Source organism: Oryctolagus cuniculus, chromosome 1, assembly GCF_051225735.1.
Source record: "Oryctolagus cuniculus isolate XC-2025 breed Fujian yellow rabbit chromosome 1, ASM5122573v1, whole genome shotgun sequence".
In the NCBI taxonomy this organism is placed as follows: Eukaryota; Metazoa; Chordata; class Mammalia; order Lagomorpha; family Leporidae; genus Oryctolagus; species Oryctolagus cuniculus.
This window is the reverse complement of record NC_142867.1, coordinates 168,976,890-168,992,867: the sequence shown is the minus strand read 5'-3', so window position 1 is coordinate 168,992,867 and position 15,978 is coordinate 168,976,890. Positions and strand designations below refer to the sequence as shown.

General features: G+C 42.4%; 1 long non-coding RNA gene across 1 annotated transcript in view; it reads left to right on the top strand.

The window, feature by feature from the left end:
- Positions 1-6,279: 6,279 nt before the first annotated feature.
- The window catches only part of LOC127491074 (uncharacterized), a 53,786-nt gene continuing 44,087 nt past the window's right edge, over positions 6,280-15,978 (top strand). Inside the window, exon 1 of the long non-coding RNA XR_007919581.3 lies at positions 6,280-6,375. This is a non-coding gene — a long non-coding RNA (uncharacterized LOC127491074). The remainder of the gene's footprint in view (positions 6,376-15,978) is intronic.

Here is a 15,978-nt window from a genome sequence, read left to right as displayed (position 1 = left end):
GTGTACTTGTTAAACATGTGGACTCCTTTGGTTCCCATACCAGCTATGCCATTTACCAGCTTCTGTGACCTTGAGCAAGTCATGCAACTTCTGTCCTTCAACTTCCTCATCCTCAAAAGAGCATCTTTAAAAGAGCAAAAATATCACTTGGAAAATAGTTACTTACATTTCTTTTATATATAGCCTTGTGAATTTTGAAAAGCATACATCCTCGAAGAGTTGCTAGTTCAGTTAATTAATTAAATAAATTAGATAATGTCTAGCATATAGCAAGTACCATGAAAGGATAGATTGTTCTCCTCATTTTATTATCTCAGCTTTCTGTCTCTGTAGACGTTACCATTCTGGTATCATCCAGCATATTCCCCTTAGTATGTGGTTTCTTTCACTTAGAATGTTTTCAAGGTAATATGTTGTAGCAAGTATCAATACTTCATTTTTTACATGGCCAGATAATAGTCTATTGTGTGTATATACCACAATTTGTTATCCTTTCATCTTTTGATAGACATCTGGATTGTTGTACCTTTTGTATTCTGTGAATGGCACTGCTGTGAACAAGCGTGTACATGTATTTGTTTGAGTGCCTGTGTTTAATCTTTAGGGGTAGAATTGCTGGATAACACAGTCATCCTATGTTTATTTTTTTGAAGAGCTACCAAACTGTTTCCATAGCAAGAATGTGGCGATTGATGGACTACAAAGCCTGATCATATGTGCTTAACGTCTTGAGTGACCAAGCACCATCTGTTTCAGTTTCCCTTTAGCCCGAGTTCCCAGAATTCTTTTATCTCTTCTGACCCCTAGGGAATGAGCTGCAGACTGTGGTTGTTATTTCCCAGCTGGTGCTTGGGGCTGCCCTTTGCTTCCTGGAACATGATATTTCTGACTCCCCTGGATCACATCTGGTCCAACTCTGTTCTGGAATTTGGCTCTGCTCCTTTATGAAACGTATCACTGCAGACCTAGACCTGTCATAAACTTCTTCAGGCTCAAAGATTTCTAAAAGTGTTTTTCGTTGTTAAAATGCGAGATATACAAGAAAGGGCATCTTGGTTCTGTATCAAAAGGAAGTTGGAATCAGGAGCCAGAACAAGTATTGAACCCAGGCACTCTGAGGTGGGTCATAGCTGTCCTAATTGGTGTGTTAACCATTAGGTTAACTGCCTGTCCTGTGAGAGTTTCTTAAAATGAGATTTTGTATTTTTAGTATTTGCTGATAAAGCATGGGCTCATAGTACAACAAAAGTCTCCTGGGCTAATGCACCTCTTTTAAGATAGGAATAGCGAAAGGGGATGAATCTGTGCTTGTCCCGTCCTGCGGGACAGCAACTGGGGCTGAGCACCTAGAAGGAGAAATGAAAGGGACAGGAGACACAAAGATGGCAGCAAGACAAGTCCTGATCAAGCTGCAATTTTTATTTTTCAACCACACACTTATATATCATGAAGGCAAGGTGTCGGGCAGGGGAAGGAGGGACGTTTAGGAGGGCAGGACGTTGGGCGGGGGAAGGAGGGGGAGCTTATCTTGTAGCTGCAATGCTTGTGCAAGTAGGAGAAAGGTTACAAGGTCTTAAGGCACAAGGTCACACAAGGTTGCGTTATCAGTACTATCTGGCCTGGGCTGTCTAGCCCTGCCTCAGTAGTTTTCCACTAAGAGGCCACATGCTGCGTGGTCCCCGACATGTGCTGTCTCCATAAGTCTCACCCCTGCTTCTCTCTACCTATCTCCAGCTTATGTGTACATGAGCTGAGTAGCACCTGCAACCCAATCCAGAGGCAAAGGGAAGATGGAATTTTCTCACCATGCGACATGGTGTATGGGTCTGTATCTTGGGAAGCTGTCTTCTCTCTGCTTTGCCATGAGTGGTGATTAAAAAAGATAAGCTTGTGTACTTAGAAATACAGATGTCCCAAAAGTCTTAGTGACGTTTTAAGCTTTCCCTCTGAAGTACAAATGCTAAAAACTGACAAAAAATATCACTTGGAAATTAATTACTTATAATTCTTTTATATATAGCCTTGTGAATTTTGAATTAATGACTTTGGTTTTTTTGTTTCAGTCAGGATTTGCTAATTTCAATCAGATGGGATGAAACAAAAAAAAGTTTTTGCATTGTCAAAACCATATCAATTGAAACTAAACCGGTCAAATGTTTTCAAATGATACTTTTGGGAGCTGCATCAGAAATAGAGCAGCCAGGCACCCATATGGGATGCCAGCATCACAGGCGGAGGCTTAACCTGCTACACCACAATGCCGGCCCCTACCTCATTCCCTTAGGATCTGTTCAAAGAATGCCATTCTTCTATGAAATGCCCATTCTAGTTTCCCACTCCTCTTTGAGTAAAAATTAAATCTTCTCATTGACCCTTAAAGCCCTATCTATCATGCCCAGTTACCTCTTTATGCTAACCCCATCTCTCTATTCCCGCCCCCACCCCACCCCCCACTCAAAATGGACCTCCTGCTATTTTTCAAATATCCCAAACACAGTGTTGCTGTGTGGTCTTTTTGTCAGCTCTTTCCTCAGCCTAGAACATTCTTTATCCTAGATACCTACATGGGTAGCTCCTCATCTCCTCCAGAAAGTTTGCTTAAATGACATCTTGTCAAAGAGGCTCTTGGTCACATCCTATGTTATCTTTCACCCTTTCATCTCTCTGTATTCTCAGCTTCCCTTACTTTCTCGAATCTTTCCCACTTCCACAGTATTTATCATGTCCTGATATATTATATATTACTAATTCACTTATTATGATTACCTTTTTTCCTATCTCCCACCCTTCTCTCCTTAGAATATAAGCTCCATGAGGGCTGGCAATTTTAAAACAAGTTTATTTATTTTCATTCCATTTGAAAGGCAGAGAGAAAGAGAAAGAGAAAGAGAAAGAGAAAGAGAAAGAGACAGAGACAGAGAGACAGAGAGAGAGGTCTTCCATCTACTGATTCACTCCCCAAATGCCCACAACAGCCAAGCTGGGCCAGGCTTGAAGCCAGGAGCCTGGAACTCAATCCAGGTCTCCCAGGTTGGTGGCAGGGATCCAAGTTCTTCGGATTATCATCTGCTGCCTCCCAGAGTGCACATTAGCAGGAAGCCAGACTGGAAGTGCAGTAGCTGGAGCTTCAGTTAGGCACTCTGATGTGGGATGCTGGCGTCTCAAGCAGCAGCTTAACTGCTGTGCTACACGCCCACACTGCAGGATGGCAACTTAGTCTTTGTTGTTCTTTTATGTAATCTAAGTACTTTCAGCAGTGCTTGGCATATAATAGGTACTTATAAAAATATTTTTGGACGATTGAATCAAATTGCAGGGTGATGACAAGACAGAGGCCAGATAGAAACTCAGAACTGGTGACAGAATCCGTGCTCTCAAACACCAGCACCTATTGCTCTAGAGTGTACATCCTGGTTGTTTAAGTCTGCCTATCACTATCAAGCGCTTCCTGTCTCATTCACCATCCTGGTCTTTTTCCAGCGGTCACAGCATCCGGGGCTTTCCTTCTGGTGATGAAATGGAAGATAGATAAGTGGACAGGAGCCAGAACTCCAAGCCAATCTGGATTGGAGATGCTACTTCTGCTTTTCCCTGGCTATTCAAAGGTTTCCATTTTCTAAATGTGCTGCTAGGTGAAAAGTATTTGGCAAGTGCTGCATTAAGCAATCAGGCAGATAATTAACTTCTTGGGTTTCTTACTGTTAAGCCAAGATGGGTACATAAAAGAGAAGTTAAAAATGAAAAATATGCTTTTATGTCTCAGAAATAAAGATATTCTGAAGTATGAGATGGATTGACTGGTTGTATGCATTGCAAAAAACAAAGCCATAGCTGTGAAAATAATACATGTGGTAAGCTACATGTTGTAAAGTGTGGGATGTTCACAAGTTGTAGAGTTATTGTGGGATTAAAGGAGATAGAAGGCAGAAGGTGCTCTCTGTGTTTACATGGCTTAGTGAACAGGAAAGCAATTCGTGTTACTAGAAAATATTTCAGAAAATCATTGACTCATGTAAGCACTCAGAAAATACTGATTGATATAAGTGTTTGTACAGAGAATACAAGTACAAATTTGTGTTGGTTAAAGTTCAGGCTTCTCAGGGAAGCCACTTAGATGAAACAGACCACTATTGTATGTTGACTGGAAAAGCCCAACCATAGCAATTACAGAAAAGCAGAGCTACACATACTTATTAAAATGCCTATTTGAGTGCACATACCTGTGAGTCTCTTCATTTTGCCTCTTCTACAACTTCCTCTTTCAGTATCTTTTTAAGGGCCAGATTACCCTACTACAGCTTTAAGGCAAATTGAAGGAGAGAATTAGTGATACCTGATACAGCCTTTAAAGACTGAAGTATAGATCTTTCTTTCCTAAAAGACCATGATCCTATTGTTTACTGCAATAAAAGAACAACCTTTAGATAATCTTGTTTTCTGTGGAATTGGTAGAGAATAAAAGCTGAGGCTGCAAACTCAAGATGGAGCATTTATAGGAATTATTGGAGCAAACACATTGTGTAGGTCATACCCCACTCAACAAACATTTTACAAAAGGGAAAAGCATTTTCAATTAATTTTTAAAAGATTTTTATTTATTTATTTGACAGGTAGAGTTACAGACAGTGAGAGAGAGAGAGACAGAAAGGTCTTCCTTCCGTTGGTTCATTCCCCAAATGGCCACAATGGCCAGAGCTGCACCGATCCGAAGCCAGGAACCAGGAGCTTCCTCCCGGTCTCCCATGCGGGTGCAGGGCCCAAGCACTTGGGCCAGCCTCCACTGCACTCCCGGGCCACAGCAGAGAGCTGGACTGGAAGAGGAGCAACCGGGACTAGAAACCAGCACCCATATGGGATGCTGGTGCCTCAGGCAGAGGATTAATCTAGTGTGCCACTGCACCGGCCCCTCGATTAATTTTTAAGATTATTCAGTCTTGTGTGATACATCCTCTGAAATTTGTGTGGTGGAAATTAGGGGTTCTGTGCATACTCAGCACTTGCATGTTATATCTCCACAAACAAGGGTTGATTACAGAGGATTCAAAGAAGAATGAGGCACGCAAGAATTTCCTCCAGGAAGGGGCGTTAGTCTTCTAGGAAAACACCCTGTTACCCTGAGACCACACTGCTGGCTCTGCCTCAGGCTAGATCTAAGGCCTTCAGACAGCAATATCTGCCCAGAGCTGATACTTAGAGACAGGGACCCCTGGTCTTGGGCTGCTTGCCTCTGTGTCTTCCTCCTCAGCCACTCGCCACCCCCTCAACTCTGCTGTGTGACCACAGAGACTGACTATCGGCGGTCCCACTCAGCAACCTTGCTTTCAAGCTTCTGATAAGACTTAAGGAGCGTTCAGTGAACAACGTGGCATAGCCAACAACCTTGGATTCTTGCAACAAATACCCATTTCTGTCTAATGTGGTAAGTCGGTTGAGGGTCCAAGGCACATCTGTGGTTCTGTGACTCATCACAGGTATGGGGACACTGCAGATGTATTCCATGCACATCTGTCTTCCCATCTGGGACCCAAACTGAAGGATTAGTCACTCCTAGGCCATACTGGAGGTCAGTGAGGTTAGTGGGGGCTTTTATTTTCTGGGCTCCGCCCTTGCCCAGTCTCTATAAACTGCCCAGTTCCCTCTACTGTACCTGAGAGTTCCTTCCCAGGGCTATGCCGTCTGGACCTGCCTCCTGCTTCCTCCCCTGGACCCTTTAGAAACAGGAAGCCCCCCATCTTACTGATTTTTCTTAGCCCTGTCCTGTCTTATGTAGCCGGCTCTCTTGTTAATCTTCCCCCATTTGCCTGTTTGGGGTGTGTGATGGTTTGAATGTGGTTCGTCCTCATGTGGAGGCTTAATTCCTCAGTGTGGCAGTGCTGGAAGTTGGAGCCCGAGGGAAGTGCTTGGGTTATGAAAGACAGCGCCCTTGTTAAAAATAAGTGCTGTCTGGAGGGAGGGCAGGAGGGAGAGAGTTCTCTGTCGTATGGGACTGGGCTAATTACTGCCGGAAAAGGTTGTTACAAAGCAAGGTTATCAACTGTTGAAATCTTTACTTAATATATGCTAAATTGATCGTCTATATATAAAGATAATTGAAAATGAATCTTGATGTGAATGGAATGGGAGAGGGAGCGGGAGTTGGGAGGGTTGCGGGCAGGAGGGAAGTTATGGGGGGGAAAAGCCACTGTAATCTACAAGCTGTACTTTGGAAATTTATATTTGCTAAATAAAAGTTAAAAAAAAAACAAAGCAAGATTATCATTAATATTTGGTCTCTCCTACAGGTGCCCACTTGGTCCTTCTGCTCTCTTCTTCCATGTTATGCAGCATGAGGCCTTTGGTATATGCCAGCTCTCGAACTTCCCCGCTTTCAGAACTGTGAGCCAAAAGAAACCTCTTTTCTTTAGAAAACACTCAATCTCAGATATTCTGGCATAGCAATAGTAAGCAGATTAATCCAGGTTACATGATTTTCCTGCTGGGACCTCTCTGATTAGGCCTTGTTATCAATGCTGGAAATGGCATCGATGGAGCTGTTTTCAGTGGGTGGGTCAGGGCATAACACAACCTAAACCCTGAGCCAGATGAGTCAGCCTTGCCAGAAGCCACAGTGCAGCCAGTCATGCGCCTGGCTTTCCCTTTTACCTTGTTTAGCAGCCCTGGGGTTTGTACTTTGTTGGAACTTCTTCATCCCACCTGCTCCCCAGGGATGTGCTCAGGGTTTTCATCTGATAGTTCCTCTATTTCCTAAGTCCAGAGTTGCACCCAGGTCTTTATGCTCAGATTTGGACCCTTTTTTATGTTGGTCCTTTCCTGGAATTGGATTCGAGTTCGCACACCACCCCTCAGTGATGGTTGCCCTGGTTGGGGTGGTACGATGTGTGAAAAGGAGGCTACTAGGGACAGGAAGCTGCCATTTGCCCAGCAATTTACAGGGTACCTGCGCCTCTCTCTTCTCCCTGGTCCCACCCTGGGAGCACAAGAAAGAGCTTCGTCTTTGAGAACAGTGGTTCACAACCATAGCATCTGCACGTTGGCCAAGTTCAAAAGCTCCCAGGTGAGTCTAAGGAACAGCCACAGTTTCAGACTACTCTGGAAGGTAGTTTAGTGAGAGATGAGATGGGTTGAGGAAACTGCTGCATGGGTAGTCTAATTCCTGAAGATCTGAGCTCCTAGCCACCTCAGAGACACCAAACCACACATGAAGGCTGTGAGGGGATTGGGACTGGCATCTCTGAAAGGTATCAGAGATGATACTGAGCCCTATGTATCCAGACCACATGCCAGCCCTGTTTACTCTGTGGAAATCCCTCCTGAAGTTAGTTTGCTTTCTTCTGATCCAGACCCAAAAGTTTGGACTTTTGGCTTTGCCTTTACTTCCTCCCCTAGTTCCCAGTTTGCCTCCTTTTTCAAGCCCAGCTTTCTATTACCTAGAAACTGGCCTTTTTGGCTGGTCTCAAAACTTTCAGTTAACCATGCCAAGGACACATCTAATGGGACATTCCAGTCTTTCTACCCCTCTCCCTTAACTCTCTGGGTTTGTTTTGGGACCCTGGACCCCTGGTGAATATGATTTGCTCATCAAACTATCCAAAGTGATTTGATCAATGTGCCTATAGATTGGAAAATAATGAAAGGAGGATCGATTAGTTTATTAATAGAATATGAGAGAACTTAGAACATGCCCTTTGTCTCATAAAAACCAGCCAAAGATGGTCCCGTAGATGTGTGGTTTTTCACATTCTCTTCTGCAGAACCATTGAGTACTGAGGTTTACTCACAGAGCTGGGATGGGCTGAGCAGTGCTCATCAGTTAAGAGGTGCTCCATTCTCATGTTTATTTATAGAAGTTTTATGCAAGATTTTACTTGAGAACAGGTTTATTGACAGTGAGAAAACTTTGGAAATCCACTAAGCTAAATTAAGCCTGTTAAATGCATGTATGGTATCTTTTGTGTGGTACAGAGTAACATAGGCTATCAGATCCAACTATAGAAAAGAGTCTAGATCTGGCCCCAAGCTCCTGCTACCTCTGAATTAGTAACTGAGTAGTTATTGCCAGGAGCTGAAGTGGAAACAGTACAGAATGTAGGCATGTGGTGGAGAAAGGGTCTCCAGATGGAGGAGGACATGTGTGGTCAGGTCAAGGGCAGCCTAAGCTAGTTTTCTTTTTTTTTTTTAACTTTTATTTAATGCATATAAATTTCCAAAGTACGACTTATGGATTACAATGGCTTCCCCCCCATACCGTCCCTCCCACCCACAACCCTCCCCTTTCCCACTCCCTCTCCCCTTCCATTCACATCAAGATTCATTTTCGATTATCTTAATATACAGAAGATCAGCTTAGTATACATCAAGTATGGATTTCAACAGTTTGCTCCCACACAGAAACATAAAGTGAAAAATAATAGATGATTTTTTTTTAAATGATGATGAAATCAGAGCAGACCTATTGTCATGTTTAATCCCAGTGAGAGTCAAGTTGGGAATTGATAATTTCTTTTTTTTTTTTTTTTTTTTTTTTTTTACAGAGGATCAGTTTAGTATGCATTAAGTAAGGATTTCAACAGTTTGCACCCCCATAGAAGCACAAAGTGAAATATATTGTTTGAGTACTCGTTATAGCATTAAATCTCAATGTACAGCACATTAAGGACAGAGATCCTACATGAGGAGTAAGTGCACAGTGACTCCTGTTGTTGACTTTACCAATTGACACTCCTGTCTATGGCATCAGTAATCTCCCTATGCTCCAGTCATGAGTTTCCAAGGCTATGGAAGCCCTCTGAGTTCTCCGACTCTTATCTTGTTTAGACAAGGTCATAGTCAAAGTGGAGGTTCTCTCCTCCCTTCAGAGAAAGGTACCTCCTTCTTTGATGACCTGTTCTTTCCACTGGGATCTCACTCGCAGAGATCTTTTGCCAGAGTGTCTTGGCTTTCCATGCCTGAAATACTCTCATGAGCTTTTCAGCCAGCTCCGAATGCCTTTAGGGCTGATTCTGAGGCCAGAGTGCTATTTAGGACATCTGCCATTCTATGAGTCTGCTGAGTATCTCACTTCCCATGTTGGATCACTCTCCCCTTTATTTACTCCATCGGTTAGCGTTAGCAGGTACTAGACTTGTTTATGTGCTCCCTTTGACTCCCAGTCCCTCCACCATGACCAACTGTGAACTGAAACTGATCACCTGGAACAGTGAGATGGCATTGGTACATGCCACCTCGATGGGATTGAATTGGAATCCCCTGGTATGCTTCCAACTCCACCACTTGGGGCAAGTCAGCCTGAGCATGTCCCAAATTATACATCTCTTCCCTCTCCCATTCCCACCACCATGTTCAATAGGGATCACATTTCAGTTAATTTTCAACACTTAAGAATAACTGTGCATCAATTACAGATCTCCATTTTAAAGCAAATCCTAGACATGATCTCGAATGATTTGTTAGTACTTCATTATATTTCCATGAAATATAAGGATTTTTTTTAAAAAAAAGATTTATTTATTTGAAAAGCAGAGTAACAGAGAGAAAGAGAGAGAGATCTTTCATCCACTGGTTTACTCCTCAAATGGCCATAACAGCTGAGGCTGGACCAACCTCTGGCCAGGAGCCAGGAACTCCATATAGATCTCTCATGTAGGAGCAAGGACTCTATTATTCGAGCCACGGGCTACTGCTTCCCAGGCACAATAACAGGAAGTGGATCAGAAGTGGAGTAGGCGAGACTCAAACTGGCACACCAATATGGAATGCAAGCATCCCCCACAGCGGCTTAGCCCATTGCACGACAATACTGGCCTTCAAGGACCCTTTTTTTCAGCTCCATGATCACACCTGAAAAATAACATCAGTTCTTTAATACTATAAAATATTGAGTCAGAAATTAGATTGATTTCCTTATTTGTCTCATTTTTTTCAACCCTTTGTTGTTCACATCAGGAACAAGACCCTCTTCTTACATTTGCTTATTATGTCTCTGAAGTCCGCTCGGTTCTCTGTAGTTTCACCTTCTTTTCTTTTTCCCTTTGATATTTGTTAGACAAACCAGACCAGAATATTTTACAGGAGCTCTAAAAATTTGAATCTTGTTTTCAGACAGAAACAAACAAACAAACAAACAAACAAAAAACCAAATCATTACTGGAAGTTGTAGATATCACCAGTCCTATTTTACTCTTCCTATGTGCCACATATAAACATTCTGAAGCTAACTGTAATTTGTCATAATTATTTTAATTGAAGCTTAATCTACATGAAAGTGTCTAGTACTAAATATACTCATAAATATCTAAAGTTTTCCATCTTCATGTAGAAATTTTTTATCATTAATTTACTTATTCATTAATTTCTTTGACCACTTGCTAATATTTGGTCATGGGTTAGGCTCTCTGTTATGAAAATATTCCTCTGGGAATCTGGAAATATTTAGTCAGAATCAGCAAGACCTGCTGCGTCCAGCACTGTGGGTGTCGGGGTAAACAAAAGAGGAATGACGTCTCATAGGTTAAGGAAGCAGACTCAGATTAGAGATTTTAATGTGAGAAAAACAGGGGACACTCTGTCCACTGCCAAAGGTGGAGGTAGAAGCAGAGGCCAAGAGGTCTGGTATTTATTATCAAATAATCAAGTATTTATTATCAATAGTGACATGATCGATTAATCATAAAACGTGCAGTTTTGTGAGAACAGGATTTCATAATGAGGAAGTTTCAACATAGTGAAATAGGGAACAATGGGGAGTTTCAGGGTTTAGAGGAAAGACTTGTTTGTTTGGAAGCGAGCATTACGAGAACAGCACAATGGGGAGGAAACTTGAGGGGGGCTCATTATTAACTGGAATGAACATTCCACTTGCTGTTAAACAGATCCCATAACATTTCCTTAGCTGCATCAGCATCATGTCAAATGATCTTTGCCATTGTTAACATAACTTTTCCGATCAACTTTCAGTCTGGCCAAGCATTCCTTCAGCAGAATTCAAGCCATGTGGTAGTCTCTGAAATCTAGGCATGTGATTTTAATGATGAGTAGATGATGGAGCCTGCATTAAATTAGAGAACTTAGAAGGAAGAGCTGAATTTAGGCGGAGCTGGAAAGAGAGAATTGACTTCAGGGAAGAAATACTGTTTCTGACTCTGCTCCTGTCCCATCTGTACTAGTGGTGCTGCTTCCAACAACTTTTCTGAGAATCATGATGCTTCTTTCCCAGTTGAAAGGGCTTGACCCTGTAGATGGACCAGCTCTTCCAGCAGGCTTTAGGAAGAATGGCTTATACATGACCATTAGACAGCCATCTGGTCAACCCAAGCTTGTGGCTGTTTCTAGGGAGGAATCAATAAGAAATTCTTTGGAAAGATGATGACAGTGAAGGCTGATTGTGTGAGTACTTTCGTCTAATGCAGTCTCGTGATATAAAGAGTGCCCCAAATAGCTCAATTTCTGCTAACATCAGGGAGATCATTGAATTCCCCAAGACCTTCTCTCCTAAAACCCCCAGGCCTTAAACTGGAACAAGATAATCTCCCCTTATTTGATGGACACTCTTAGACTCAGTGTGTGGAATCCTACTCATGCCCAAAGTCCCTTGTATCTCTTATCCCAGGTAGACTCAAAACTCCCCTTTACCCAAATTATACTTTTGGAAAAATTAAAACAACCATATTGCTAAGCAGTGGAGAATTTTTAAGTAAAATACTACATAAAATATAGAACAAGTCTAGGATAAGATAGTTTTAAAAAATTGGAAAGAGTGTAGTCTCAGGGAAGAGTTAGGGAGGCAGAGGAAACTACGTGTATTAGAGGGACACAGTAGATATATGTGGAGGGCATGGATGCGCACAACTCAGGACCCCAGCAGCCAAGAGCCTCTGCACCAGCATTGGAAAGTGAGGTGAGACCAGACTCTAGCAGCTCAAGCTGATGGCAAAAAGCTGCAAGAAGAGCCTAGAGGGAATCCAGCTTGGAACCCTATGGGGGATAGTGTACCTGCCAAACTAGAGAAGAAAAAAACAAAGTGGGGGGCACGTTTCTCTCTCCCCATTCATCCTGCAGTGGTGTCCTGTAACAAGCTGATAGCAGGACCCATTTTGGACATACATAACAGCTGCACCAGCTTGCGTCTGTTCCCAGCCACCAGCCATACAGAGACTCCTGAGTCTGGTGGGGAGAACAGACAGGGGTCTGGGTACTCATGGCTGTGGGAAGCTTGTGTGCTGGGACTGTGAAAACACTGAGGCTGTGTGGGAGGACTCAGGGTATGAGTGAGACTTTGGGCAGTCACTGTAGGAGACTCCACATGCTCAGGGCTCCCTGGCTACCTGGTGAGAGACATTTCTGGGGAATCCAAGTTTAATAGCTAAGACATGGAATCAACCTAAATGTCCGTCAACCACAGACTGGGTAAAGAAACTATGGGATATGTACATTAGGGAATACTACAAAGCAGTAAAAAAAATGAAATCTTGTCATTTGCAACAAAATGGATGACTCTGGAAAACATCATACTTAGTGAAATAAGCCAGTCCCAAAGGGACAAATATCATATGTTCTCCCTGATCTGTGATAACTAATAGAGCACCTAAAAGAAATTCTATGGAATGAAATTGATACTTTAAGAAGCAATAAGTTGAACAGCCTTTGTCTCAACTGTTGAGGAATAGTTTTTTTCTCCTCTTAATACTATTTGTTGAACTGTTTACTTAACATAGAGTTAATCATATGTATATAAAGTCAATTGAAATTGATCTCAGTAAAAAATAAGAGTGGGAATAAGAAAGGTAGAAGGAAGTTTATAACTGTAAAGCTGTATAGTTCTGCATACATTAATACAGACTTGCTTCTTTTTTCTTTTTTTAAAGCATTCAATTTATTTATTTTTCATTTTTTAATAGAAAACTTTTACTTAATAAATATAAATATCAAAAATACAACTTTTGGAGTATAGTAGTTCTGCTTCCATAACCACCTTCCCACTCACAAACCATCCCATCTTCTACTCCCTCTCTCATTCCATTCTTCATTAAGGTTCATTTTTAATTATCTTTATAAACAGAAGATCAAGTGTATACTGAGTAAAGATTTCAACAGATTGCACCCACACAGATACACAAAGTATAAAGTACTGTTTGAATATTAGTTTTACTGTTAATTCTCATAGTACAACACATTAAGGACAGAAGTCCTACATGGGGAGTAAGTGCACAGTGACTCTTATTGTTAATTTAACAATTGACACTCTTATTTATGACATCAGAATCACCTGAGGCTCTTGTTCTGAGCTGCCAACGCTATGGAAGCCTCTTCAGTTCACAAACTCTGACCTTATTTAGACAAGGCCATAATCAAAGTGGAAGTTCTCTCCTACCTTCAGAGAAAAGTACCTCCTTCTTTGATGGCCCCTCCTTTCCACCAAGATCTCACTCACAGAGATCTTTCATTTAGGTCATTTCTTTACACAGTGACTAAAGACTTACTTTTTTTGACAGGCAGAGTTAGAGAGAGAGAGAGAGAGAGAGAGAGAGAGAGAGAGAGAGAAAGGTCTTCCTTTTTCTGTTGGTTCAACCCCCAAGTGGCCGCTACGGCTGGTGTGTTGCGGCCAACGTGCTGTGCCAGTCTGAAGCCAGGAGCCAGGTGCTTCCTCCTGGTCTTCCATGCGGGTGCAGGGCCCAAGGACCTAGGCCATCCTCCACTGCACTCCCAGGCCATAGCAGAGAGCTGGACTGGAAAAGGAACAACCGGGACAGAATCCAGTGCCCTGACTGGGACTAGAACCCAGGGTGCCAGCGCTGCAGGCGGAGGATTAGCCTAGTGAGCTGCAGTGCTGCTTTTAAGGGTGCAGTTTAAAAACTTGCCATGGGACCCCAAATCCCATTAAGCTTGGTGGTAAAAATGCCATCTAAGTGTTAAAATGATCATATTAAGTGTTAAAAATGGTTATATAGATAGGATTAAGTGTTAAAGGGATCATATAAATAAGATCAAGTGTCTGGTAATAACAATAGAGAGAATTAAAAAGGAGATACTGTTCCAACATAGGAAGCAGTCCACACAGCAGACTCATAGAATGATAATCACTTTAAATAGCACTCTGTCCTCAGAATCAACCTTTAAGGCATTCCTGTCTGGCTGATGTGGGGAGCAACTCGGACTAGACTAAGTTACTGGAATTAAGACTTATTCTATGCATCTGCTCTCCCACAATATGGCGCTGGGAGAGAAGAAAACAGCTTCTACACAGCTGCCTCCAGTTCAGCCAATAAACTGTAGGACTTGCTCCTGATTGGAGGAGAGCAGCGTACTCGGCGTGTGGGCAGCCGAGTTGGGATTGGCGGAGGAGGACTATAAAGGAGGAGAGAGACGGCATGCACCAGGAACATCTAAGAGGAACATCTAAGGGGAACGTCTAAGGGGAACACCTGTGCAGCCCCCGAGAGAGCCGGCCGGCGGTGTGCCACTCCCCTGCGGAAGTGGGGAATGTGGCCAGGGGGAACTGCCCTTCCACGGAGGTGGAAGGGATAGTAGCCAACCCGGGAAGAACCAGCAGCAAACCCGGGGAGGGCCGAGCAGATGAAAGAACAGCACAGGGTCCTGTGTCGTTCCTCCACGAAGAGGGGGAGCGACAGCTGAAAAGCCCATGAGAGCATTTCAGGCATGGAAAGCCAAGATACTGTGGCAAAAAATGTCCTACATGAAGAATCACAGTGAGAGACACCCCAGTAGAAAGAAGTGGCCATCAAAAAAGGATATAGTTTTCTCTGAAGGGAGAAGAGAACTTCCACTTTGCTTATGGCCTTGTCTAAATACTAATGGAGATTGTGGATTCAAAAGGCTTCCATAGCCTTGGCAGCTCATGTCAGGAGCCTCTGGTGATCACTGACATCATACATAAGAGTGTTAATTGTTAAACTGACAACAGGAGTCACTGTGCACTTACTTCCCATGTAGGACTTCTGTCCTCAAGGAGTTTATTATGAGAATTACCTATAAAACTTGTTCTCAAACATTTTGTGTGTGTGTGTGTGTGTGTGTGTGAATTGTTGAAATCTTTACTTAGTATAGAGTTGATCTTCTGTTAATTGAAAATTCTGTTAATGGAGAATGGGACTGGGAATGGGAGAAAGAGGAGGAGGTGGGATAGGAGTGGGTGTGGGAGGGTGAATATGGTGGGAAGAATCACTAATTCCTAAAATTGTAGCTATAAAATTTGTACTCCTTAAATAAAAGGTTTCTTTGAGAAAAAGATAAATAAAAGTTACATATTTCAATATATACATATATATGTATATGTATATATATATATGAAAAATTGTGCAAGACTTTAAAAGTAATTCCATTATATATGGAATAAACTAATTAGGTTTAATGGAAAAAAAAGCACAGAAATGAATGTTATAGCTATGAAAAACTATGTTAAAGATATGGGTATGTAGAAAAGTAAAAAGGGAGCCTGTTCTTCCTTGATAGCATTCTCTTTTGCCCTTGTACTTGTATGCTCTGATGAAGTCAGCAGGCCTGTTATGAAAAGTTCTGTGGTAATCATGTGAATTACAGTTTACCAGATTCCTGTGTTTGTAGGCTCTAACTTATAAGGAAAATACAAGGGCTAGTGTTGTGGCACAGTGGGTGAAGCTGCTGCCTGCAACACCAGCACCTCATAATGATATCATTTCAGATCTTGCCTGCTACATTTCAGTCCAGCTTCATGATAATGCACCTGAGAGAGCAGTGGAAGATAGTCCACGTGCTTGGCCCCTGTACCCACTGTGAGAGCCAAATGGAGCTCCTGGCTCCTGGCTTCAATCTGGCCCAGCCCTGGCCATTGCAGCCATTTGGGGAGTGAACAAGGAAATGGAGGATATCTTTCTTTGTGTCTCTCCTCTCTCTGTAACCCTACCTTTCAAATAAATAAGCTAATTGAAAGAAGGATAGATTGATGAAAGGATTGAAGGAAGGAAGGAAGAAAGGGAGGGAGAGAGG